General features: G+C 39.7%; 1 long non-coding RNA gene across 1 annotated transcript; it reads left to right on the plus strand.

Annotated features, from left to right (window-relative positions):
• The first annotated feature begins 1,177 nt into the window (after positions 1–1,177).
• On the plus strand, positions 1,178–27,232 carry LOC131502372 (uncharacterized). Its single transcript, XR_009257025.1, has 3 exons — positions 1,178–2,377; positions 14,415–14,602; positions 25,600–27,232. It is a non-coding gene; the product is annotated as an uncharacterized LOC131502372 (long non-coding RNA).

Consider the following 27,232-nt stretch of genomic DNA (forward strand, 5'->3'; position numbering starts at 1 on the left):
TAACCTACAATCCTTTCAAAAGTTAGCAGGCGAATAAATATGCTTTTGGTTGTGTTATCAGTTCACGCAATGGAAATGACCTTAAATCCATACCAAATGACAGGCACAAATGGGATGAAGGTTGAGTTAATGAGTTATTTTTACAGTTGAGCAACATTAAATCCAAACAATGTTATTCTGCAGTGTATATGACAGATCTGTGCTTTCAGTTAGTCCCTTGTAGCAATTATGACAGTCACAAAACTGTAAGAAGAAAACAAGGTGCGATTCAGATTGCTTTTGGGAGTGAGCATAAGAGAACAAACAGTACCACAAGTAAGAAATTGGACATTATAAGAAATACACTAGGGACAAAGTTTTGTAGGGAGAAAGTAAATACAACCCTGAACGTCTTCTTTCCCCCCCCCCCCCCCCCCCCGCCCCCTTTCCTTTTTGCAAGGCATAAGCAAACTCCTTCTGGTAGGACTAACCATTTTGACTTTCTAATGATAATACAGCTCTGGATTTGTTTACATACCATATAGCTTATTCACAGAGCGTGCTAACCAACATATGCTGTGTGTTTACTTCAGGCTTGCAATATTGACTGTGAATACTGCTCAGTCCAAATACCACCGTGGTCTTTTGAAGCTGTAGTTATAATATTTTAAATACTCTCAGATGTACTAGATTGTTAATCAGTTAAGCATCCAACTTCAGCTCAGGTCATGATCTCATGGTTGGTGAGTTGGAGCCCTACGGTGGGCTGTCTGCTGTCAGTGTGGATCTGCTTTGGGTCCTCTCTTCCTGTCTCTCTGCCACATTCGCCCGCTGTCTCTCTCTCTCAGAATAAATCAACACTGAAAAAAAAGAAAATCAGAAACTTATTGTTATTAGATAATAGAGCAATAAAAATATTTTGGGGGGAAGGGAGAAAGGAAGGTTCAAAACACCTAAGCAGTGACCCAAGCAGCTTAATAAACCATTTGGCATGAAGCACCTCAGAATGTGCTAACATGTTCAGAACACTTACTTCCATGTATCTGAGGAAGAATTGTCACATATTTTGATTCCTCAATTTGAAATAATTTTGAGCTTTTTCTTCTTTTCCAAAAAAATGACCTTGATTTCCCAGTTTTGGAATTACACATTTCTTAGTCTAGACCTTATAATACGTAACAAAGACAAACTGGCCACATACTGGTGTAACCGTTAAAGTTAGAACTGTCGATAATTAGGGTTAAATCCCTAAATTTAGAAAACTGACTCTCCTTCAGTGAGTACTGCTGTTTACTGAAAGGTAAAATATTGTTAGCATGGTGTAGCTGATAGGGTGGGTAAGCTCCAGCTGGTGGGTGCTCTCTGCTTCCTCAGTCTTACTGGGTCACCCAGTCTGCCTTCAGGAAGCACTTCAGGTTAGTTAATTCCAGGTGGGGCACTCATACCATTGTTCCCAGGAAACTAGCAATATTAAACTTTGTAAACCAAGACCTTAGATGGTCCATGAAGTCCTTCCAAGTGTTGCTTTCTGTTTAACTCCCTATCCCAGGTCAAGCCAGCCCTACAGGCAGTCACTGGGGGTATATCCTCAGTTGTTTCAGCTTCTTTTTTGTAAGTAAGGAAGAGAAATCTACTCTAATTAATTCAAATAAAAGGGGTGGGGACATGTAATAGTAAAGACCTCACAAAATCAAACATAGTCAGGCTTCATGGGAAATCAGACTATAACTGAAGCTATCAGGAACCAAGAAATCCATATTCTTCCTTTTTCTGTCTCGCTGGGGCCAAGCGGTGTCTCCTCTTCCTTTCTCTTAGCCCATCCACTCCATTTTCCTCTTTCATGTAGCCAGCACATTAATGCACATGTTCCCAAAATAGCAGACAGCCTCCAAGTTTGTATGACCTAATCAGCATAGCTACCTTCAGGCTTTAGGTGTCTGATCAAAATATTTGAGAGGGGTAAGAATGAGGGGAGAGAGACAGAATATGATGTGATACAGGGAGGCCAGTGGACTATTTTACCTCAGGTAGCTATCTTTGATCCATCAACCTTGGCCTTAGGGCTCCTGGATGTTAAAGATCAGTCTTATTCATCACAGCAAAGAAAATGGGAGATGACAAGTGAAGCAAACTGGAGATCAATGACATTTGAAAATAGTAACAATTACTACATTTTCATACTCCTTGACATTTTCTCTTTGTATGCGAGCTAGATTTTATGATGTTCAGTTGGAGCTTCAACACTTTGTAGGAGCAATACTGGTATGAAAGAGATGATTTCTTCTCTGCCATGTGAGGATCTGGCAATATTGCTGCCATCTGCAAATGAGGAAGAGGGCTCTCACCAGATACCAGATCTGCTGGCACCTTGGTCTTGGACTCCCCAGTCTCCAGAACTGTAAGAAATGAATGGTTGTTGTTCAGGTCACCTACTGTGTAGTATTTGTTGCAGTAGCCAAAATGAAGACAGGCAGATAAAATCTAAAAATGTTATTGAAATATTTTTCTCTTCATATTTGATCATTTTAACACTGCACTGAGTTGACTTGTAACTGTGAGTATGCTGCTTACTCTCTAGGGACCTCGTTTCTTTTGAGTTACTATAATCTATAATAATGAAGTTCCAAATATATATTCAAACCCATCAAAAAGAAATTGCCTGATTGGATTTGAGAAAGGATTCTACCCCTCAGGCATTTCACTTAGTTCATGTTTCTATGATGATGTTATTCACCTCTAACTTTCTTTATGAAATATTCTTATAATAGAACATAGAATATTAGACCTGGAGGAAATATTAGAAATTATGTAGTCCAACTCCCTCATTAATTTATACCATAATTTACCCTTCTAATTATTGATATAAAACACTATTGAGGTAACAAAAAGGAATAAGAAAAATCTGGGACTACATAAAATGAAGCACTTTTTAGAGAGGAAACAAAACTCAAATGAGGCCTCACCTTTATCAATAAAGCTTTGTTCATTTACCCCATAATTATTACCTGATAGATTTTTTAAATTTGTATTATCTGAATCACAGTATTCACAGATATGAAATAAGAAGTGACCATGTTTATGGTTTCTGTTATAGGAAAAACAACTTTTAAGTGATTCTCCTATATTCATAATTAGTTGTGGCTCAAAAATATAAATAGACATTAAATACATCACTAATGTTGAGATTTTCTATGGAGACAAATTTGAAAAACTTCCTTTAGTCTTATAATTAAGTTTTGAACAGTATGCTATTTGATAACAAAAAGCTTATTTCTATATTTATTAATATTTGCAATGCCATGATGGACAAGGCGCCATCTCAGCTATAAGAAACATGTGTTCTGAAGTCCTCAAGCTAAAGTCCTTAGGCCCAAACATTTCAGTTTTGTTCATGCTTTAATGACCACACACCTTTCAGAACTGGAAGGAGTCTTTCAACATAGAGATGGAAAGGACAGACAGCAGGCTATTTTTAGTTGCCAAGAATAACACATTCTAGCCAATACATTTTTTTACATGGTAGTGTGAGCCAAGTCCAAGGGTGTCATTAAAGTATCCCTTAAAATGTGGAGCAACGATTGTTTCTAAAAAGCATTCATAGGGGGCTCCTAGGTCCCTTGGTTGGTTGAGCATCTGACTTCGGCTCAGGTCATGATCTCATTGTTTGTGGGTTCGAGGCCATAGCTGTCATCTGTGCTGACAGCTCAGAGCCTGGAGCCTGATTTGGATTCTGTGTCTCCCTCTCTCTCTTTGCCTGTCCTCTGCTTGTGCGCTCTCTCTCTCTCTCTCTCTCTCTCTCTCTCAAAATAAATAAACATTTTTGGGGCGCCTGGGTGGCTCAGTCGGTTAAGTGTCCGACTTTGGCTCAGGTCATGATCTCACGCTCTGTGAGTTCCAGCCCCGCATCAGGCTCTGTGCTGACAGCTCAGAGCCTGGAGCCTGCTTCAGATTCTGTGTCTCCCTCTCTCTCTGGCCCTCCCCTGTTCATGCTCTGTCTCTCTCTGTCTCAAAAATAAATAAACGTTAAAAAAAATTTTTTAAATAAATAAATAAACATTTTTAAAAAAGTCTTATAGAGCTCTCTCAACCTTTGCAGGTTGGGGGATTAAAAAAACATAAAATAAAAAGCATTCACAAAGTCCAATTCTTTTTTTTTTTTTTATGTTTATTTATTTTTGTGAGAGACAGAGACAGAGACAGAGGATCCAAAGCAGGCTCCAAGCTGTCAGCGCAGAGCCCAATGTGGGACTTGAACCCACAAACCATGAGATCATGACCTGAGCGGGATTCTGATGCTTAATCGACTGAGCCACCCAGGTGCCCCCACAAAGTCAAATTCTTAAATAGTAAAAAAATTTAAAAATCTAAACATTTTAAGAATTCTTGCTTATTCCTTTGAGAATCTGTTTCACTGGAGTTAAATAATTCTCAGGTCAGAACAATACAGCCATTTCCTCCATTCTTGGCTCTCTGTCGATTTCAACATTAGATTTTGCTCTATTTCCTCTGCTGTGAGTTTGAATTTCTAGGCAATAAAGATAACAAGATAGGAAGCAGTGTGACTTCTCCTTTCCACCTATATTTAAAAGGTAGGAGGTGGCTAGAAACTTGCTTAAAGAGCCCACTAGTTGCCAAAAATGTTTGCAAATTGTTTCAGTTAATCTTTTTTATTGGTCATAGGTAGGTCTATTATCTCCATTTTAGAGAGTAGGACACTGTGGGTCAGAGAAGCTAAGTAATTTTCCTAAGGTCATATGGCTAATAGTAAGACTGGAAGAGGACTCTGAATCTGAACAGAAACAGAGATAGAGTGAGATAAATGTCTCATTTGGTGAGCCACTCACCCTCATCTCTCTTCATGGCTCTTCTGCACAGACAGTAGAAGTAGTAATAGCTTTGGCTGCCCTGGGCCTCTGTGCAGAATTTAGATGCCATCCAATGGAAGCTTTAAATTTTTAATATTTTTTAGAGAAACTTAACAGAAGACCATAGGGGAAGGGAAGAAAAAAGAAGTTCAAACAGAGAGGGAGGCAAACCATAAGAGACTCTTAAATACAAAGAACAATCTAAGGGTTGATGGGGGTGGGGGCTTGGGGAGCAGGGAAATAGGTGAGGGGCATTGAGGAGGGCACTTGTTGGGATGAACACTGGGTGTTGTATGTAAGTGATAAATCATGGGAATCTACTCCTGAAGCCAAGACTACACTGTATACACTATATGTTAGCTAATGTGACAAAAATTATATTTTAATTAATTAATTAATTTTTGAGAGAAAGAGTGTGCAAGTGAGTGAGGGGTGGGGAGGGGGGGAAGGGGGGGAAGAGAATCCCATGAGGGGCCAGAGAGAGAGAGAGAGAAAGACGGGGAGAGAGAAGTGGGGCTCACCCAAAGTGAGGCTCAAGTTCACCCAATGCAGGGCTCGAGTTCACCCAATGAGGGGCTTGAACTCACAAACCACAAGATCATGCCCTGAGCTGAAATCAGAGGTTTAACCGAGTGAGCCACCCTGGTGGCCCTGAAGCTTTAAATTTCTGAAATAAAGGCCATAACCTGCCAAGTATATTTGTAGTAAGATGCCTTAAACATTGAAGGTATAATATTGAGTTGCTTCCTTTATTAGCAGTTTTGTAGTGAAAATTCTCCATGAGGAGTCAGTACAGCTCACCATGCATGGTGATGTGGGACACCTGTACCAGAGCTTTCTCTTCTGGTGGCCTCAAGCCTTACAGGCTTATTTTTTGTGCTTTCAAATCTTTCCTCATTTGATTCTTTCAACTTACAGGCAATTCATTTCTTAAAACTCAGAATTGGCTTTCCAAAGTGGTGTGAAATTTAGATGCTAATTATGTTTTATTTAATTTGATGTGTGAGTTAAGGGGTTAAAATAAGTCACTAACTACTTTCTCAAAAGATATAATAAATCTCTCAGATTGAAGAGCAAAATAGAATAAATTGTAATCAGAATAGTGTATGATATTGGGGTGCCTGGCTGGCTCAGTTGGTAAAGCATGAAACTCTTGATCTCCAGGTTGTGAGTTTGAGCCCCATGTTGGGTGTAGAGTTTACTTAAAAAAATTAGTGTATGACAAGTGTGATGTTTCAAAGGGGCACATACACCCCAGTATTTGTAGCAGCACTATCAACAATAGCCAAAGTATGGTAAGAGCCCAAGTGTCCATCGACAGATGAATGGATAAAGAACATGTGGTATATATATGCAATGGAGTATTACTCAGCAACCAAAAAGAATGAAATTTTGCCATTTGCAACAACGTGGATGGAACTAGAGTGTATTATGCTAAGTGAAATTAGGGAAAAACAACTGTATGACTTCACTCATGTGGAATTTAAGATACAAAACAGATGAATAGAAGGGAAGAGAAGCAAAAATAATATAAAAACAGGGAGGGGGATAATATATAAGAGACGCTTAAATATAGAGAACAAACTGAGGGTTGCTGGATAGGTTGGGGATGGGGGGATGGGCTAAATGGGCAAGGGGCATTAAGGAGGATACTTGTTGGGATGAGTACTGGGTGTTATGTGTAGGGGATGAATCACTGGATTCTACTCCTGAAATCATTATTGTACTGTATGCCAACTAACTTGGATATAAATTAAAAATAGAAAAAAAACAAAAAGAAAAAAGTGTATGATACCTTTTCATGCAAGAAAAATGAATGATTTGTAAGAACTCTCCTGAGAAATTAGGTTCAGAGACAGGCTCAATCCTCGACTCCTCCCCTCCTCCCTACTTCTTCATCCACAAGACAAACAAAGCAGGTATTTTGCAATACACAATTTAAAGTGAAGCTATAATTATCACCTAGTAATCTCTCATCATAGAATTCCTAACATCTCCACACCATCCTGCTTTGATAATTCTCTGCTCAAAGTAAATGGCTGCAGTATCAACTGTTGAATGTCAATAATCAATTCCTTGGTAGATTACATAATAGAATAACAAAACAAAAAATTGCTGCCTAACAAACAAAGCCTTTGATCTCTCATTTGGCCACTTGTGCCAAATGCCTGTATGTCATCTGCAGATAACGAGCAGTGCTGACATGGCAGACAGGAACATTTGGGAATCGCCTCCAGGCCTAAATCCAGCAGAACCAGTCTCCTGCTCTCAACTACCTACAGAAAAATCTGCACCTTCATGATTTTCTTGGGACAACTCCCCCTTCTGGACCATGTTATGGCTTCCTGGGACTCCCAGGAAACAGCTTGTGCAAACAGCTTGGAGCACACATCAGAGCCTGCGGTGTCCCCACTAGGTTCTTTGGTTGGTCTAATAATTAAATTGACAGGACAGATGAACAGGAGAGGGATTTAATTTCAAACATTAAGGAGCCCATAAAAATATGAGACTCCCTGAAGTGACCAAAGCAGGTAAACTTTATACTTTTTAAGCAAAGGAATAATTATTTGCGAAGAACTGACAAAAGGATTTGGGCTTGGGGTGGCAAATAAATGAGGGGCAATATATAGCCTTCTTGGCCCTGAATTCTCTGTCTCTGGTGATAAGGATGCTTTCTACCCTTCAGGTGCAGGGAGGGTAGCCTTCACTGGAGTTTTTATTTCCTACTTTCAGGGGGACAAAGGGTCCTTCCTGTACCAGCTGTTTCTTAAGTAACTTTAGTTCAAAATAATATGTTGAGGCACCTAGGTGGCTCAGTCTGGTAAGCGTCCAACTCTTGATTTCAGCTCAGGTCATGGTCTCACGGTTTGTGAGTTCGAGCCCCCGATCGGACATTGTACAGGCCGTGCAGAGCCTGCCTGGGATTCTCTCTCTTTCCCTTTCTTTCCGTTCCTCCCTCACTTGTGTATTATAAAAAAAACACAATAAAGTTTAAAAAAATAATCAATATGTCGAAGTGGCAGTGTGGGGCAACCCACACTGACTCTCACCATTCCTTCTCATTGACTGACTACCTTGTGGCACTGCTTTCCCATACAGCCCACGTGTACGTTGCTTCCCATTCCTCCCTGCCTCTCCTCCATCTCACTGCCCTGGGTTTCTACCTACCACATAAAGCAAGAGCACTTAGTCTCCTTTACACTTTGTTGTCTAGTAAATTGGGCTTACACATAAGCCCACTATATGAACCAGAAAAAATAAAATTCTGGATGTATGTAAGGTACAAAAGCAAGTGGCTCTAGGAATAACTGATAAAAACCTATTTTTATGCTAATATTTTCAAATTGCATACATAATAAATCATTGTTACAATATGAATTTAGAGGCATTCTAGTGCTTGGATGTAAATTTCATCTTTCAGAGTCCTGAGATTCTTTGTTATATCCTAGTTAATTAAGAATTTATTGAAAATCATGTATATGTGCAGCACTATGTAAAGCTTTGGAAATGCTAAAAAGGGCCCAAGACACCTTCTTTGTCCTCATAATATAGTTAGAACAGGGAGACAATATAGAAGTACTGATTTGTGTGGCCTAAAGTGCCTCAGAGAAGTGAGGAAATTGTTGATGGTCTCAAGGATCTTGGAAAATTTCATGATGGAGATGTAAGGGTTCTGCATCCAATTCCAACGTGGAAGAGGGGTTTCCCCACACCAACAGGCAATTCTTGGGCACCAGCTGCGCTACAATTCAATTCAATGCTGACACTATCTACTCTGAGACAGTATCAGATTCCACAGATTAAAAGCTCAGTCTTGCAAGACTGCCTCCCACTCCCTTTAGACATGAGTTGCAGGCCCAAATTGTCACTTGTGCTTCTGATGGGCCAACTACAGATCGGAGAGGTTCCAGAGCCCAGGGAAACATTTTGCTTACCAGATTAGTGGTTTATTATAAAATGATGAAACTCAGGAACAGCCAGATGGAAGAGATGCATAGGGCAAGACATGGGGAAAGGGGAAAGGTTAAGGAGCTTCCAAGCCCCTCTGGGTGTGCTGTTTTCCCAGTACCTCCATGGGTTCACCAACATGGAGGTTCTCTGAACTCCATCTTTTCGGGTTTTTATGGAGGCTTCATTAGGCATGATTGATTATATCACTGGCCATTTACTCAATCTCCAGACCCTCTCCCCTCCACAGAGGCAGGGTCGGGGACTGAAAGTTCCAACTCTCTAATCACAAGGTTGCTCTCCTGGCAACCTGCCCCCATTCTTCAGTGCTTTCCAAAAGTCACCTCATTAATATAAGACATCTTTATTGCTTTCATCACTTAGGAAATTCCCAGGGTTTGAGGATCTGTGTAACAGAAACAGGGATGAAGGCCAAATATACATCTCTAGTGATAAATCACAACATCACAAGATGAAACTTTTGAATGGTATTTTTAAAAAATATTTATTTTGAGAGAGAGAGAGAGAACAAGCAGGGGAGGTGCAGAGAGAGAATCCCAGGCAGGCTCTGTGCTGCCAGTGCAGAGCCCTATGTGAGGCTTGAATTCATGAACCTTGAAATCATGACCTGAACCGAAATCAAGAATTGGACACTTGGGGCACCTGGCTCAGTCGGTTAAGCCTCCGACTTCAGCTCAGGTCATGATTTCACAGTTTGCAGGTTCAAGCCCTGTGTTGGGCTCTGTGCTGACTGCTTGGAGCCTGGAGCCTGCTTCAGGTTCTCTGTTTCTTTCTCTGTCTCTCTCTGCCTCTCTTCCACTTGTGTGCTGTCTCTCTCTCTCTCTCACAAATAAAAATAAACATTTAAAAAAAAAGAATTGGACACTCAACTGACTGAGCCACCCAGGTGCCCCACTGAGTGGCATTGTTAAGGATGAATAATATCTGAATGGGTAGAGAGGAGAAAGAAAGGTGCTTCTGGGTGCACTCACTATCCCTGCATTCTTTTTAACACCCCAGGGCGTTGTAGACTGCTTGAATCTTACCAGTGAAACACACATTCATCCATAATATAAAAAAATTAATGGTTTGACAATTTTCTCAAAACAACAACAAACAAAACAAAGCTGAGTCTAAACCTCAAATCTGAGGGTGCCTGGCTGGCTCAGTAGGTAGAGCATGTGATTTTTATCTCAGAGTTGTGAGTTCGAGCCCCATGTCAGGTGTAGAGATTACATAAAAATAAAATCTTTAATTAATAATAAAATAAAGTTCAAATCTGGGTCTTCAAGCAAATTCTCAAAAGGGCCCTCTCAATTTTGTTGATAAAAATAAGCACTCTTGATGAAGGGTCCCTTACTGATAACTTAGATGTTTAAGAGTAGGTAAATTAATAACTGTGTATGGTGACAGATGGCAACTATACTTATTGTGGTGAGCATTTATCTGTGTACATAAAGGTTGAATCACTATGTCATATACCTGAATCTAACGTAACATATGTCAACTATACTTTGATTAAAAATTTTGTTATTTTATGTTAAGTAGCCTCTATGCCCAGCATGGAGCCCAATGTGGGGCTTGAACTCATGATCCTGAGATCAAGATCTGAGCTGAGATCAAGAGTGGGATGCTTAACCCGCTGAGCCACCCAGCCACCCCTCAATTAAAAATTTTTTAAAAAGAAAAGAAATTCATGCATATTAAATAGAATAGTCAGAATATAGGATTGTTTATACAAGAGTGAAAATAGATAATACTTCACTTTAATATTGAATTATGGGATATCCTGGAAATAAGTGACTTAATCTCATTGACAAATGATTATCTAGGCCCATATTTAACATTCAAGTATGTGACCTATAAAGTGTTGTTGATCTGGGAGTAAAATTCAAGAATTTAATTTTACTTGAGGACAGTTTGTTAGTTGAGAACTCACAATTCAGCATAAAAACTCCTACTTAAATTTAAATAATTGAATTCAATATAATTGTTAAACTTAAAGAGCAATTTATGAAGGAAAGGAAGATAGATAATTAGGAAAAATTCCTAAAGAAAAACCCTTGTTAAGGGGACAGATTATGTTCTCAACTATTAGCCACAAATTTCTCCTCTCTCTTTCTTTGAGTGATACTAAAATTTCAAAAATTCAGTATATGAAATACATACTGGTGAGCCAATATGATGAACAAATTTGCTTCAAAATATTCCAGGAGAAAAAAAGTTGGGAGAAGAGCAGACAGGAGGAACAATGAGAGGTGACAGGTCATCAAGCTTCATTATGCCTTCTCTCCTATGTATTTGTAATTTTTATAATATGAATTATTTTATAAAATCCATGTATTTTCAGCAGATGACAATTGATGAATTAAATCTTAAAAATTGTTTTAAAAATGTTTATTTTTGAGAGAGAGGGAGAGAAAGCACAAGTGGGGGACAGGCAGAGGGAGGGGGACAGAGGCTCCTAAGCAGGCTGACAGAAGAGAGCCAGATGTGGGGCTCAAACTCATGAACTGTGAGATCATGACCTGAGTCAAAGTTGGATTAACCAACTGAGCCACCCAGGTGCCCAATGGCAGGAATTAAATCTAAATTTTTTTCCTCTTTTTCAAGGTATTTATAAATATACGTTGTCAAAAAGAAAACCATAGACCAAGGGACACCTGGTGTCTCAGTTGTTTAAGTGTCCGACTTTGGCTCAGGTCATGATCTCACGGTTTGTGAGTTCAAGCCCCACGTCAGGCTCTGTGCTGGCAGCTCAGAGCCTGGAGCCTGCTTTGGATTCTGTGTCCCCTTCTCTCTGTTCCTCTCCTGCTCATGCTCTGTCTCTGTCTCTCAAAAATAAATAAACATTAAAAAAATAACAACAAAAACACACCACAGGCCCAAAATGGAGTCATATATTATACTAGGCCACGTCAACAAACTGGGGCATAATACTTAGCCTAATTGTAACCTTCCCAGAAATGCAGTCTTAACCAGTCAGTCAGGAAAGTCAGTCAGGAATTTTCTGATCAGCACCAGGGAGGTAATCTGTCACATGGGCTCTCTCCATACCCCAAAGGAAGATGAGGTAATCTGTATAATAAGACTCCCCCCCCTCCCCTTCCCCATAAGGAAAAGTGACCTTGCTTGAAACAATCATTTCTTTTTTTTTTGGCTTGATAACTTTCTTGCCCCACCCTCATTCCTATAAAAACCTTCCTTTTTGTATAGCTCTTCAGAGCTCCTTTGTACTTGTTAGATGGGATGCTGCCTGATTTATGAATCATTTAAGAAAGCCAATTAGATCTCACATTTACTCAATTGGATTTTTGTTTTTAATGCATCAATTATTTCATTTCAGCTAACTGTATTGTTATTAGGGGTGAATAAGGCAGAGGAGGGGATAGACTAGTCAGGAGTGATGGGGCAGAGTTGTTGGATATATGTAAGGAAAACAAACACCTTCTGAGGAAGTTTACAAGATTTAGTAACTGCTTAAAGAAAGAAAGTAGGGGGACATCTGGGTGGTTCAGTCAGTTAAGCATCTGACTCTTAGTTTCGGCTCAGGTCATGATCTCTTGGTTTGTGAGATCAAGTGCCGTGTCAGGCTCTGCGTTGACAGTATGGAACCTACTTGGGATTCTCTCTCTGCCCCTCCCCCACTTACTCTCTATTCACTCTCTCAAAAATAAACATTAAAAAAAAAAAAAAAAGAATAAGGTAAGAGTTGAGTTTCTTAAACTGAGTGGATGATGACAGTACCACTAACTCCTCAGGCTATAAGGGTAAGGTAGGAGTCAGAAGGGATAAAGAAAGCTATAAAGAGAGTTGTTTGGCTGGGCTGATTTTGAGGCATCTAACAGATATTCTGCTCCAGGAACATGTTTCAGTTTTTTACCTTGAATTAAAATACCCCAATCCTTTTGATAGGTACTACATCTTGGTATTTTCAGAGGTAGTCTTCCCTTAAATGGGTTTGTCTGCATAGTCTCCTATGGGCAGCCTCAGGAAGATTCTGGAACCTCCTTGGCTAGCATCATGTTGCTGAGAAAATGTTGTTTTCAGGATTAAGAAATTAAACAGTTAATTTATGTTTAATCTCAAAAACACACATAAGAACTACCAAATCTTAAGCACCCGGGTAATAGGTAGTGGGGTACTTGACAATGATTCATTATCATTTCCTCCCAGCTCAGTGAAAATTGCTGTCTCCTCATTGTGGTTTGAGTAATTTGACCAAAGTTTAATTACTAAACACAGGCAAAGTCCAAATAAAACTTCATGTTTTTATTCTTTGTTCTTTTGCTTTATTTTTTTTTTAATAAATCTCCATAGCATTTATAAAATAATAACAACATATCTGAACCAGTAGCATGTTCCTGCGGGTAGTGTTTCTCAGCTGAGCTCCAGGTAACAGAGACCAGAACCAGAGCTCCCTCCCTTTCCTATTGTACCTTCACCAGGTTCTTTCATTAATGGAGTATTGTCCCTGCTTCTTTCTTTTCAGTTCACTGGTCCATAGCTTCCAGGTTAAACAAAGAAATTTCAGTAGATCATTTTTATATATCTATTTATGTATGTTAGCTTCCTCTTCACTGCATTCCAGGACAAATTTCTACCACTAACCAGGCACCTTTTCTGTGAGATTTTTGTGAATATTTGGCTTGTTATTATTGGATAAAACACAAAATGTGACTTCAGATTAATTTCCTTTTTTAGTCTTTATCCAATTTTCCACAAACTACTTCACTCCTAACTTAAAGGGATCACTCCTAAAATAAAGATAGTCTTCTTTTTTCTTTTTTTTTTTTTTTAACCTTTGCATTTGTTTTGCCTCAGGTACTTTTAAGACTGCTGGCTAAGGGTTCAATCAAATTTAAGGAAGATTAGATTGTTTTGAGGTTGGACAATTCTGTTCTCAAACTTGCTTTGAGATTTTATCATCTGATTGACCACATGAAAGAATATAATGAGAAAAGAGCTAGGAATCTGAATCAGGCTAACAATTGATCTAGTGTCATGGGAAAGAGAGGTGAGCATGACCTTTAACACGCAGTAAATCTGCTCAAGTGTAAACTTGGCCTAATTTGATGTGTTGGGCTCTGACCAATCAACAACATTTTTCTTTGGGGATTGGTTTACGCAAAAGTGAGAAAAGAAATTTGAAGAAGGGAAGAGAGACCTCAACTTTCATAAACCTAAGGAAACAGAATACAATAAGGTTTTGGCGAGTGAAAGCCTACAGGTGACAGTATTTGGGATAAAGTTGGAATGACAGGCCTGGGAAGGGCAATGTAACGGGGTTCCTGCATGTCAAGAAGAAGCTTGAAGAAGAGGATCTCTGGTAGGAAGGGGTTCTTGAAGGGAGAAAATGGGTCCTCAAAGATCAGTGTTACCTACAATTTTACCTAGGCTAGGTCCTAAAACACTCATTATCTTTGGCTTAAATCATACCAATTTAAGATCTGCATTACTCCACTGACATTTGAATCAATAAAGTAAAATATTCAGGAAACAAAATGCAGAGTAGATTATATTACACTTTTTTACTTGATGCCTTAACTTTTAAGAACCAAGATACTGGAATGCTTGAAGGTAAACTTAAAAAAATGTTTTTAATGTTTATTTATTTTTCAGAGAGAGAGACAGAGTGCGAGCAAGGGAGAGGCTGAGAAAGAGGGAGACACAGAATCTGAAGCAGGCTCTCAGGCTCCGAGCTGTCAGCACAGAACCCCATGCGGGGCTTGAACTCACAAACCCCAAGATCATGACCTGAGCCGAAGTCAGATGCTTAATGGAATGAGCCACCCAGGTGCCCCTTGAAGGTAAACTTTTAAAGGAGAAATGCAAATGGTGTGGGGGTAAATGAACATTTTCATACATGATTTACTCTAAGGTATTAGCCGATCAAACAAGTATTTCTTGGGGCACTGTGCTGACAGCTCAGAGCCTGGAACCTACTCCAGATTCTGTATATGTCTCTCTCCCTCTGCCCCTCCCCTGCTCCACTCCATCTCTTTCTCAAAAATAAATACACATTAAAACACACACACACACACACACAAATATTTCTTGAGTAAACAAGGTGGGTATATGGATCACACTCCATGTTAATTCTTGCCTCAATAATGATTCTGTGCTAATGATCTTTTTTTTTTTGTAAATGCTTACAAGTCATCTATTTAATTGTGCTGTTGACCTTTGTCCAGGATAGTATCAAAATCATACATCTTTGTATTGATCCTCTATTAATTTTGTTCTCTTCACACTCTCGATCTATCTGCTCTTAATCTGTCATTTTATTTAAAGATTTGATTTTAAAGCAAGTAATTTCTTCTTTTCAAACACCATTTGAAAATTATCTGAGGAGTATGTTTTTTAATTCAAATTCAGGAAAATTAGATTTAATTGCAAAACTGATAACATTTTGAAAATGGAATGATATCTTTTGGAAACTGAGAATTTTAATTTTGAACTTGCTGACATATGAACCAATAAAAATGTTCCTAGAAACATCCATGGTGCTAAAATATCATTTAAAAAAGTTATACATAATTTTCATGCAAATATATAAAGAAGATGTATCAAAATTTCATCAACTCATTAATTAATGAGGGAACCAGTAAGAGAGTAAGATCAATTCAAAGGATAATTTGAAGAACAAATTCTTATCAATAAATATCAGTATTATATTGCTAAATATATACACACATATAGTCAGGAATGTTGAAATGATTTGATCAATAAATACAAAACTGGTTAATATCCCATAGCCAATAAAATAGAATGTTTGCTTTTTCCCTGGTCATCTACCATAGAACTTTACCAAGGCTGAACATCTGGGAAACAGATGCCCTACAACATTCTTCCTTCAGTAACATTTCATGAAATGTGCTTAGGATAGATCACAATGACAAAGGACAAATATGCGTAGTTTGAAGAAAGCCTGTAGCCTAGGCTTCGTAGGCTTCCAGACTATGAAGTACTCTACTAGGAGAATGTCTTTCCTTATCCTTGAAAATCACTCAGCATCACCCTTTCCCTTTCAGTGAACCTTTTCTTTGTCCCATTCCTACTGCATTTTGTAAGAATGTAGGCTTGCTTTTTTGGTTCAATTAAGGTGTTAAGTAGTACACTTACATTTCTTGGAAAACATATTTTTGGCTTATCAAGAGCCTTCATTGCCTTAATGCAAAGAAGTTACAAGTGCAGAGATTTCAGGCAGGATGGAAAGTGGGGTGGCAGCTAAGTTTTGTCTTTTGTTCAACAGATATTTCCTGAGAATCTAGTAAGGGCAACACACTGTATTAGGGGCCATGAAAGAAATCAGTTGCACAAGACTTGGTCCTTCCTTTCACAGTTTGAAAGTGAAAAAAAAAAAAAATCTACACAAATAACTATAATGTAAAACATGTCCTTCAACATTGTAAATTTTTTAAAGTTTTTATATATTGTTTTTAATAATCTGTACACCCAACATGGGGCTTGAGCTCATAACTCCTAGATCAAGAGTCGCACGTCCCACTGACTGAGCCAGCCAGGCCCCCCATATGAATTTTTTTAATAATAGAAATGATGGGTGATCAATGGAGAAAATTGTGAACAACAGAAAAGTAGAAAAACATTATCCAGAGTTCTACCACCCAAACATAACCATTATTAATATTTTAGAGGAATTTATTTTAGTTCATTTTTTTTGATGGTCACCTTTTACCTTTCTTTTTCCTTTTTTTAAAAAATTGTTTTGCATACTTGCCATCTTACAAATACAATTTTACGTCTTCTAAAAAAATTAGTATTATATTTTAAGTCCTTTGCATGGTTTCACAGATATCTGTTAGTTTTGTGTTTATCCCATAGCTTGTATTTTGAGAACCGCTTCTCTCTTGCTCTGAGTGATTAGGGTTGGCCAAACAGAGTAACCCACTTCTCAGGAAATATAGACTGGTCTAGGAATGAGCTTGTGACCTATCTAAGCAGGACCAACACTGTTTTGGGAGATTGATATGAATGCTCAGAGAGAGAGAGGTATCTGAACTATCAGGGCCCATATTCCCCAGCACATGCAGAAATTCTACCTAAATAAACCTAGTAAAGAAAGGGACAGGGCGGGGGGGAGAGAGAAGGACAGAGGATGACAGATCAGAGAACACTGTTTGAGCATCTGGATATTGGCATACTAAAGCTAGCCAGGAACTGGAACTTGTTGTGAGCAAAAATATTCTCCTTATTTGTTTAAAATAAGTGAGGTGAGGTTTCTGCCACTTGCCACCAAAAAATTCTGACCATATACATGTGATTATGTAGTCTTAACCATCATTCAAAAAATATCTGGTTTCTATGCAAAGACTTTATTTCCAACAAGGGTAATAAATGTGGCCAAAACAGAAAAGGTTCCATACTAGGGTCTGTGAAGTGTTCTTCCATTTTATTTCCATATTCTCCTTTACTCCCTCCCTCCCTTCCTTTTATTCTCTTTCCGTGTTTATTCTCACTAAACAAACATTTATTAATTGATTATTTTTTGTATGCTAGCCACAGTGCTAAGTGCTGAATATACAACAGTGAATAAAACACACTTGGTCCCTGACTTCTTGGAGTTTATGAACTCACAGACTTCCTTTTTCTTGCATTGTGTGACATTGTACTGGACAGCATTGGCACTGTAGTGTTGTTCCATGTTCTATTTTCAGGCAGAAATGAAACTGCTTTTTTTTTAACAGCATATCATAGTAATATGTTAGTGCTATTTGAAAAAATCTCTTGTGATCCTGAGATAACTACAAAATAACTATATAGATATTGACCGGTATAACTCAAATAATAACTAGAAGCCTTTGAAAGTGACAAATGCTATATATATGACGCTATATAATCTGTTGACTTGTTTGCCTTTGAAATATACGAGCCTTAAGTTGTCCTTGTTTTTTGACTAGACACCAAATTAATATATATGTATATATATATGTACAATAGTAATAAAATCAGTGCACAGAGAAATGCCACAGGTACATTATGTCTGGTGAGTGGAAATAAGTAAAATGAATGTCATTTATAGAAGATTTCCCCAAGTTTTTTGCATTTGCCCCTAGAACAATATATAATTCTTTCAAAATGTTTTGACTAAAATAAAAGGTGTTAACCTCCCCTGATAAAAACTCTTGTAATATTTTTAGAATGAAATAGATAAAAGCATGTGAATAAGATGATGATAAATGTATTTGGAAGAAGCAAACTTTGGAACTGAATCCATCACAGAAAAGTTCTCTTGGAAGTGAAGGTAGACCACCTTTCCCACACAAGAGTGCAGCAGGCTTTAGAGCGTTTGGCTTTCCTGCCAGGAGGCTGCACTTCCCAAAGTGCTCAGGGATACAGCTTCTCGGCATTCCAGGCAAGATCTCTGTACAACGATAGCAGAGACATGTGGGGAGGAAGGTTCGGAGGTGGTTCTAACTTCGCAGAAACTGACTTCCCTCATCATGTCAGGAGAAGGATGGTGGTTCTGATAACTGGGCTTAGCACGGCAACAGAAGTGCATGGCTCAGGTGTGTGTCCTGTCACTATGTCCTCTCTGGAAGGGATGGCCATCAAAGCCACCCTCTAAAGGGTCAGTGGGGTATAGCCCAGATTCTGAACCAAGGATGAAGGCTGTCCTGTCTAGACACAGCACATTAATTATATTAAAAAAATTTTTTTAACGTTTATTTTTGAGAGAGACAGAGAGGGAACAGGGGACGGTCAGAGAGAAAGAGAGACACAGAATTTGAAGCAGGCTCCAGGCTCCAAGCTGTCAGCACAGAGCCTGACATAGGGCTCGAACCCACGAACTGTGAGATCATGACCCAAGCCGAAGTCATATGCTTAACCGGCTGAGGCACCCAGGCGCCCCTAATTATTTTTAAATAGATGAAAGCCAATCTTATCTTATGTTTCAAATCTGACACTGATAATTTTCCACATTAGAATCATATTATATATTTATGTATTTATTTTTTTAAGTAGGCTCCACACCATGGAGCCCAATGTGGGGCCTGAACTCATGATCCTGAGATCAAGACCTGAACTGAGATCTAGAGTTGGATACTTAACAGACTGAGCCACCCAGGTGCCCCAAGTCAGAGAGCTTTAAAAGTCTTGATGTCCAGGCTGTACCCCTGACCTATTCAGTCATAATCTTTGGGGGTAGAACCTAGGCATCAAAAGTTTTAAAAATTCCCTTGGATGATTCCAATTGTCCAAGTGGTAACAATTAGCTTTTCTTTTTTAAGCCTATTGGCTTTGATTACTTTAGAAATGTTGACCAAAGAAATAGTCTTGTTATAAAGTGGCACTTGCTTGGAGGATCCCAGGGAGAAGAACAATCATGGGGATCCTTATGAAGATCTCATTATATCATTTTTATTCCTCTTGTTGTTATATTTGTCCTATATTCTCACTTTTCACCCTTAGGACTTGCTTTCATGTGGCCACTGGATCACTCTTTGTGTGTGTGTGTGTGTGTGTGTGTGTGTGTGTGTGTGTGTGTATGTGTGTGTGTATGTAAACGGAACAAATTAATTTGGGGGATAGTGCTACCTTTACTTGCCTTAGGTTGTTTTGTTTTTCCAACAAAACAGGATAAAATGGGAGGTCCAAAATTTGAACTGGGACCACAGTTGTTCCCAGAGACCCATGCTTTTCCACCAACCAGTGAGGGGAAGAGAGTGAAAAGAGTGTTGAGATCACCTTGCCAACCAGGAGCTTTCTGACAGAAATGCAAAGTAGGAGGTGCCTGGGTGGCTCAGTCAGTTAAGCTTCTAACTCTTGATTTTGGCTCAGGTCATGATTTCAAGGTTTTTGGTTCAAGTCCCATGTTGGGCTCTGTGTTGACAGCATGGAGCCTGCTTGGGATTCTCTGTTTCCCTCTCTACCTACCCTGAGTACTCTCTCTGTCTCTGTCTCTCTCTCAAAAATAAATGAATAAACTTAAAAGAAAAGAAATGCAAAGTAGGTTAAGTTACTAAAGGGGCTTTATTCCACCCCCTATACTAGGAATTAGGTGAAGTTTCTTACTGTACCTTAAGACTGTCCTGATAATGCCATTACCTTCAAACACTCTCAAAAGAGGACACCTGGGTGGCTCAGTAGGTTAAAACCTCCATGACTTTGGCTCAAGCTCAGGCTCAGGTCATGATCTCCCAGTCCGTGGGTTTGAACCCCTCATCCGGCTCTGTGCTGACAGCTCAGAGCCTGGAGCCTGCTTCAGATTCTGTATCTCCCTCTCCCTCTGCCCCTCTCCCCTCATGCTCTGTCTCCCTCAAAAGTAAATAAACATTTAAAAACAAAAAACACCTTCAAAAGAGGAGCTAGTTAAAAGCAAAGTATTTATCACCAATCAACTAAAGATAATTCCTTTAAAGATTCTACTTCAGAGCCAACAGGCCTTTAATCCAACATTCCCTTGCTTCCAACTCCACTCCTTGCCCAATACACACATGGATGTTACAAAAAATTCACATAGTCTTTTTAAAAAAATGTTTATTTATTTGGGGGGGGGGGGCGTGGGTGGGGGGAGGAGCAGAAAGAGAAGGAGAGAGAATCCCAGGCAGGCTCCAAGCTGTCAGTGTGGAGCCCAACTCGGGGCTCAGTCTTAGGAAACATAAGATCACAACCTGAGTGGAAATTAAGAGTTGGACACTTAACTGACTGAACCCCAGGAACCCCAAACATGCACATATTCAAACTAAACATTTGTAATTATGATTTAGAGAGTCCATGGAAGTTCAGTTAACTATCATTGACTTTCATTCTTTTCATGGGACTTTTAAAAAGTTTATTGATTGATTGATTGTTTTTTTAGTTATCTCTACACTCAACATGGAGCTTGAACTTACAGCCCCATGATCAAGGGTCGCATGCTCTTTCAACTGAGCCAGCCAGGTGCCCCTCCATGGGACTTCTTTATTTCAGTGTAGAGTAAAAGAGGAAACCTGGATTTTCATAGTAGAGAAATCTAGATTTGAATCTCTGCCACTTACTCTATGGCCATTTTCAGTGCCTCAGTTTCTTTGTCTATAAAATAGGTAGAGTTACTGTAGGAATAGAACACATATATGTGATGTTTTTGGTATATGGTATGAAATCAGTATTTAATATTGAAGTTTTAATTATTTTTTTAAGTTTATTTATTTATTTTGAGACCGAGAAAGCGTGAGTGGAGGAGGGGCAGGGAGAGAGAAGGAGAGAGAGAATCCCAAGCAGGCTCTGCACTGTCAGCTGGGAGCCTGATTCAGGGGTGGAACCCGTGAACCATAAGATCATGACCTGAGCCAAAGTTAGAAGCTTAACCCACTGAGCCACCCAGGCGCCCCAAAATTTTAATTATATTTGTTTTTTTTTTTTAATTTGTAACATTTATTTATTTTTTGAGAGGAAGACAGATTGCAACTGGGGGAGGAGCAGAGAGAGGGGAGACACAGAATCTGAAGCAGGCTCCAGGCTCTGAGCTGTCCGCACAGAGCCTGATGCAGGGCTAGAACCCATGAGCTGTGGGATCATGACCTGAGCCAAAGTCCAACGCTTAACCAACGGAGCCACCCAGGTTCTCCTAATTTTGTTTTTTAAAGGAATCTCTACACCTGATGTGGGGCTCGAGCTCACGACCTTGAAGTCAGGAGTCAGTTGCTCTAGCAACTGAGCCACCCAGGTACCTCCGTTTTGTGTGTGTGTGTGTGTGTGTGTGTGTGTGTGTGTGTGTGTGTGTTTTTAAGTGTGAGGGTTTTTCTCTATCGTGCATTCTCCAGTAATAACTTGTGACCACTGAGTTCTCACCCTTGACTGTAAACTCCATGAAACCAGGAACTCTATCATTTAATCTACTGCCTGGAATAGAGAAGGTCATCAATAAGTATTTGCTGAATGCATATATGTTTCTCTTGTACAATATGCTCAAAATGTCATGTGAGCAAATGCCTTTACTATGACATAAGAGAACTTCAGGACACATTTTAGTGATGAATGAAGTAAATTGTAAAAACAATTCTCATGTTACTCTCTTGAAAACATTAACTTATTGTTCCCCATTTTGTTCTGTTCTTCTTTTTTAGTGCTACAGCATAGGATTGTGGGTGTGGGCTCTGCAACCACAGCGCAACACTCCCTGGTTTCAAATCCAGACTACATTACTGAGTAGCTGTGCAGAAATAAATTAACCATTGTGTTTCTCAATTTTCTCATGTGTAGAATGGTTATAATAGTAACACCTATCTCACAGAGCTCTTTGTTGATGGTTAAATGAGCTAATACTTGAATGTACTTAGAATAGCGCCTGGCACACACTACGAGTATTAGCTCTTCTAGCTCCTTCCCTGGGCCAGCCTATGCTAGTTATCCTATCCTATTCTGAGATCTAGGATGAATGGTCTCTCTTGTGGCCTTCTGGTTTCTGGAGAAGCGGGCAAAGTCCTGGCTTTGCTCTCGTTCACCAGATTTGCCCTCCAGTTTTGATTCTGTTCTTTCCGCAGCCATGTGACTGGCATGTGGGCAGCACATCCAGAGCTCTGGGTGCTGGAATCGCTCTCCGACACTTCCTGGTTATGAGCAGTTTCCTAGTGGTGAGTTTCCTGTCAGGAAGCGATCTCTCTGTCCTCTCCTGCCTATCTCCTTCCCGGAGCTCTTCTCTCCTAAATTAGTATATTCTATATCCTGTCCTATGATTTCTTCTGAAAGTCTTTTGCCCTTCACAACTCCCTCTCCCCAAGTTCTCAAGCCACCTAGCCTGATCTAGATGATATATCTGTATCCCTTCTCCACTTTCCTTTCCCAAGTCACCGCCCCTCCCTCCAGGGACACAGTGTAGTCCCCTCTGGGGAATGTTCTCTTCGAGTCTCAGACAAGTCTGTGGGTGTATGCAAGGTATTTGAATGTTGCCTAGAATAAGAAAAGATCACCCACATCCCTGACTGCAAAAAACAACAATAATAGTAAAATGAGGACAACCCAGGGCTCTTGAATAGCAGAACCAATTTCCAGAGCCTCCATACCTAGCAGTGCCTAACGCTTAGTAGGGCCTCCATAAAGGTGTGTGGAACACTGAACTGGCTCAGCCTCCAGGCCAGGCCACAGTCTGGAAAGGACAGCCTTCTAGCGCTCTTGACTTCACTTAATTCTGGGGATCAGGCCCCACCCTGTTTGGTTAACTTGACCTGTACCTGTGAGAAACTGCAAATATTTCACTGTAGGTTCCTACCATATCTGAGGAAATGTTTATTTCCTGTCCACTGCTAGCATAATCCAGCAATATTTAAAAAAAAATAGGGTAGCTAGAGAGAGCCATGAAAAGAAGGAAAAAAATGAGTGGTCACTTGCTCACAGAAAGCAAACACATAAAAAGAAGGAAGAAAATGTGGTTATTGCTAACAAGTGGCACAAACTCCCAGTTCCTCCTTTTATGCTTCTGTCCATAGGCAGCTGTCTCCCGTGGCCTTCTCTTACTGGGCGTCTCTCTCACATGACCATCACTGACTGATGTGACTCTGGGCTCTCTGAGACAGAAACACCAGGAAGGTGATTTGCTTCTGGCCTTCCCTCTAGACTCCCCCACATCAAAAGGCCCATATCTGCTAAGTCTGAGACTGGGAGAGGAAGAGATTGAGATGTTCTCCCCTTCTGTACAGATTCCTCATTCAACCTGGCTGATTTTTTTTTTTTTTTTTTTTTTTTTTTGAGAGAGATAGTGAAGGAGAGGGAGGATGGGGAATCGGTTGAGAGAATTTGAGAGAAAAAGATAAGGAAAAGGAGAGGGAGGGAAAGTGGGAGTTACATCATATCTGTGCATCTGACTTTTAGAATTTTTAAGAGCAAATTTTTGTGTGTCCTCCTTAGAATTCCATACGATGTGAAATTTGAGACAAGATGTATATAAAGTGTATATTTGGAAGGTCATACGATGAAGATCAAAGGTTATTTAAATGAGGGGAGGGAGTTGTCTCTTGGTGGTTACTAAATCTCTACTGTGTATTTTTAGAGCTTTCATTGAATCTTAAGATAAGGTGAGGAAAACAGGATTTCTTAAGTATTGATAAGTGGCAATTTAACAATCTTTGTGATAACCATCAAAAAGTTTCCTTGAATAAAGTTATCTTGCTAAGAGTTTTCAAACTGTGCCCTTGGGTGTTAAGGGAGAGGGAACTGAATGGTGGGGTTGGCACCGGGGTGTCTGAGGCATGCTGCCCACTGGCTAGGATTCAGTGCATCTCTTATAAGTCTTCATTCGTGATAGCCAAGGTGGGAGCATTTATACCACAGAAAGCAGCATTTATACCTCCAAATCAGTGTTTCTCAGAGAGCCCCTTGTTAAACGTTTACCAGCACACCCCTGCTTTTATTTGTATTTGTAGATAATGTCTGTGTAAAATACAGCTTTTGAAAAAGTGTTTGGCCTGAAGCAAGTTTGAACATGCTTCCCCTCAGTTGGGGTTTTCTCTTCCTTTCTGAGTAAAATGCATAGTGAATATTATCCACATTTTCCTCAACTTGTGCTAGTGTTAAGTCCTGATAAAGCCATCAGAAGTCAAAAGTACATATAGTGCACCCGATCTACTGATCATCACAGTTTAGCCACACCTACCTTATAACCGTGCTCAGAACACTTAGATTGGCTTACAGATGGGCAAAATCCTGTAACACAAAGCCTATTTGATAACAAAACAGTTGACTGTATGATGAAATTTATTGAATACTGTGCTGAAGGTGAACACCAGAATGTTTGTATGCGTGCAGAGTGGTTCTGTACAAGTGTCCATTGTTTACCCCCTCCCTCACCGATGGATGGCGGGGCCAACTGGGAGCTGGGGCTGCTGCTGCCCAGCGTCACGAGGGTCACGGGAGAGTCGCGTGCTGCATATCCCTAGACCAGGAAGAGATTGAAATCAAAATTGGAAGTTTGGTTTCTACTGAACCATGCACCATGCATGGTAAAGTAAAAAAACCATTAAGTCAAACCACTGTAAGCTGGGGGCCATCTGTAATTTGAAGAACTATTAATCATTTTATTATTTTTATACCACTTTTTTTCAGAGATCACAGTGATTTTATTTTGCTAAAACTATAGCAGTTATATGACATACCTTGAGCTTTCTAATAAATCTGCATAAAATGACTGCATCAGGTACTTAAAAATGTTTTAAGATAAATCAAAAGAAAGAAGATCTTTGGTTGTGGGCTTGGGGTTTAGTAAATGTAGCCTTTATGGGGTTAGTCAGCTGAGTAAATTACAGAAATGGATGTGTTCCAGAAAATTGCCACTCCTTTATGTTTTATGTGCCAGGGAGCAGTATTAATATTTCTTTAAGTTCTGATTAACATTTTTGTTCTTTTTGGATTATGGTATTGGAATACTGTATTGATTTCTTCCCTACTACTTTTGACTTCCTGGCTGTTTTTTCCTTGCATGTTTTTTTTGTAGTGGCTCCTTAAACTTGCACTTTGAGAACTTTGATGGTCAAGCCCATGAACAAGAAACATTGGTGATTTAAGCCTTAGATCACTTTCCTCAGGTCTCCCCCCACTCCTCTCAGTGCTCCTTTCTCAGGCTTTGTTGGGTCAGATTTCGGGTCACTATTCAGGCTATTTTTTACTTTGGTCTCTTATCCCAGGAGGCTAGCTGGCTTAAGGGATGAAAGATGCCAAGATCTGAGTTGAGCTTAAGGGAAGGGAGGGAACTCATTTTGAGTTAAGCCTAAACCATGTGCTTGGTCTATAATCAGAGAGCTCGGCCTTGGGGTTTTAGGTGTGTATGGTTCTTTGACTTCCTTTTCTCATCACTTTTAAACATCTTCCCCAGGGCCTGTGGAGAGAAGATGTGGTTGTACCATGCAGGAACTGGGTACTTTGGAGTCCTTTGGCTTCGTAGCATGCCCATTATTCCAATGAGGGTCTCCAGTTGTGGTTGTCTGGTTTTGAACTGCTGTTACCTGCCCTGAACCTCTCCGTGGCCAGGCTCTAATGAAGACCATCTTTTTCTGATGTATACAAAGGTACCCTTAAGGCTTGTTTTCTGATCTAATAGCAAATCCTGTGTAAGCTAGCAACAGTGACGATCCCATTGGGTATACAGATTCTGACCCTGTGTCCCAGTTTCCTAGGACTGAAAAACAATCAAAAGAGTTATTTTGAGTGCTCACTTTGGCAGCACATACACTAAAATTGGACTGATACAGAGAGAGTTAGCATGATTAGTGCTTGCCAGTGGCTGGGATGGGGGTGGGTGAAATGGGCAAAGGGAGTCAAAAAGTACAAACTTCCCATTATAAAATAAATAAGTTGGGGATGTAATGTACAGCATGGTGACTAGAGCTAATAATACTGTATTGCATATTTAAAAGTTGTTCACAAGTTAAATCTTAAAAATTCTCATCATAAGAAAAAAAATTCTATAACTATGGATGGTGTTGGATGTTAACCTGACTTCTGTGATCATTTTGCAGTATATACAAATATCCAATCATTATGTTGTACACTTGAAACTAAAATAATGTTGTGTGTCATTTATACCTTAATCATAAAAAAAAAAAAAAAAAAAAGAATTACTTTGACAGGGGAAGATAAGTCAGTCCTTAGTCATGCAAATAAGACTTTTGCTCTTCCCTGAAAATGGAGTTCTTCTGCTGGAAGCCTTTTGTGCATCTCACACGTATGGCCTCCTCCTCCTACTAATTTGCCAGACTTGTCTGGATCTGTTTGAATTGAAGTAGCAGACCCAGTTTGAGTGCATTGCCAGAGGCCCCTCAGGCTTCTGCAAGGCCTGCCCCACCAGTTTGACAAACATGCTCAGGCATACTTGAACTCCACCATGGACAATAGATTTCCCGCTATACAAGTAAAGCAGGGGAGCAGGAAAAGAAATGGTGGTCAAGGAAGGAGAATGAAAGGGCATGACCTGGTGCTGCTGCCTGCCTTAGGTCCTCTTTTGATTGGCATTTTGGTGGTTAATTCGGCAATAAAAATTGCTGTACACCCACTTGCCTGCCTTTCTTCTCTCCACATCTTAGACCATAAACTCTTTAGGGGTCCAGCTCCTTCCTGGCTTAGGTGTAGTGTTTACCAAAAATGCTTAGGAAGCTTTTTTGACAATTAAAAAAAAAATTTTTTTTTTCTTCCTACACAAGGAGGAGTGACCAAAAATGAACTTAGATGTGAAACTGAAGCAAACAAAAAAGCTTTTCACTTTGCTTTGAACTGAGGACTTTGTTAAAGGAGCAAGGCTCTTTCTGCATTGATATAATTCTACCGCAGCCAGTTTCACCAGGTCTGTCCAATGACTGTCGTAGGCCTGGATCAGCTGTGCTGTGTATACAACATGGCATCACTAATTCTCGCTGCTAGCTTCGGCTCAGACACAATGGAAAACAACTCCCCAAAGTTAGATTTAATCATCTGGATTGATTTTTCTTTAGTTCCAATCTTTGCAAGAAACA

This window comes from Neofelis nebulosa, chromosome 2 (assembly GCF_028018385.1).
Source record: "Neofelis nebulosa isolate mNeoNeb1 chromosome 2, mNeoNeb1.pri, whole genome shotgun sequence".
In the NCBI taxonomy this organism is placed as follows: domain Eukaryota; kingdom Metazoa; phylum Chordata; class Mammalia; order Carnivora; family Felidae; genus Neofelis; species Neofelis nebulosa.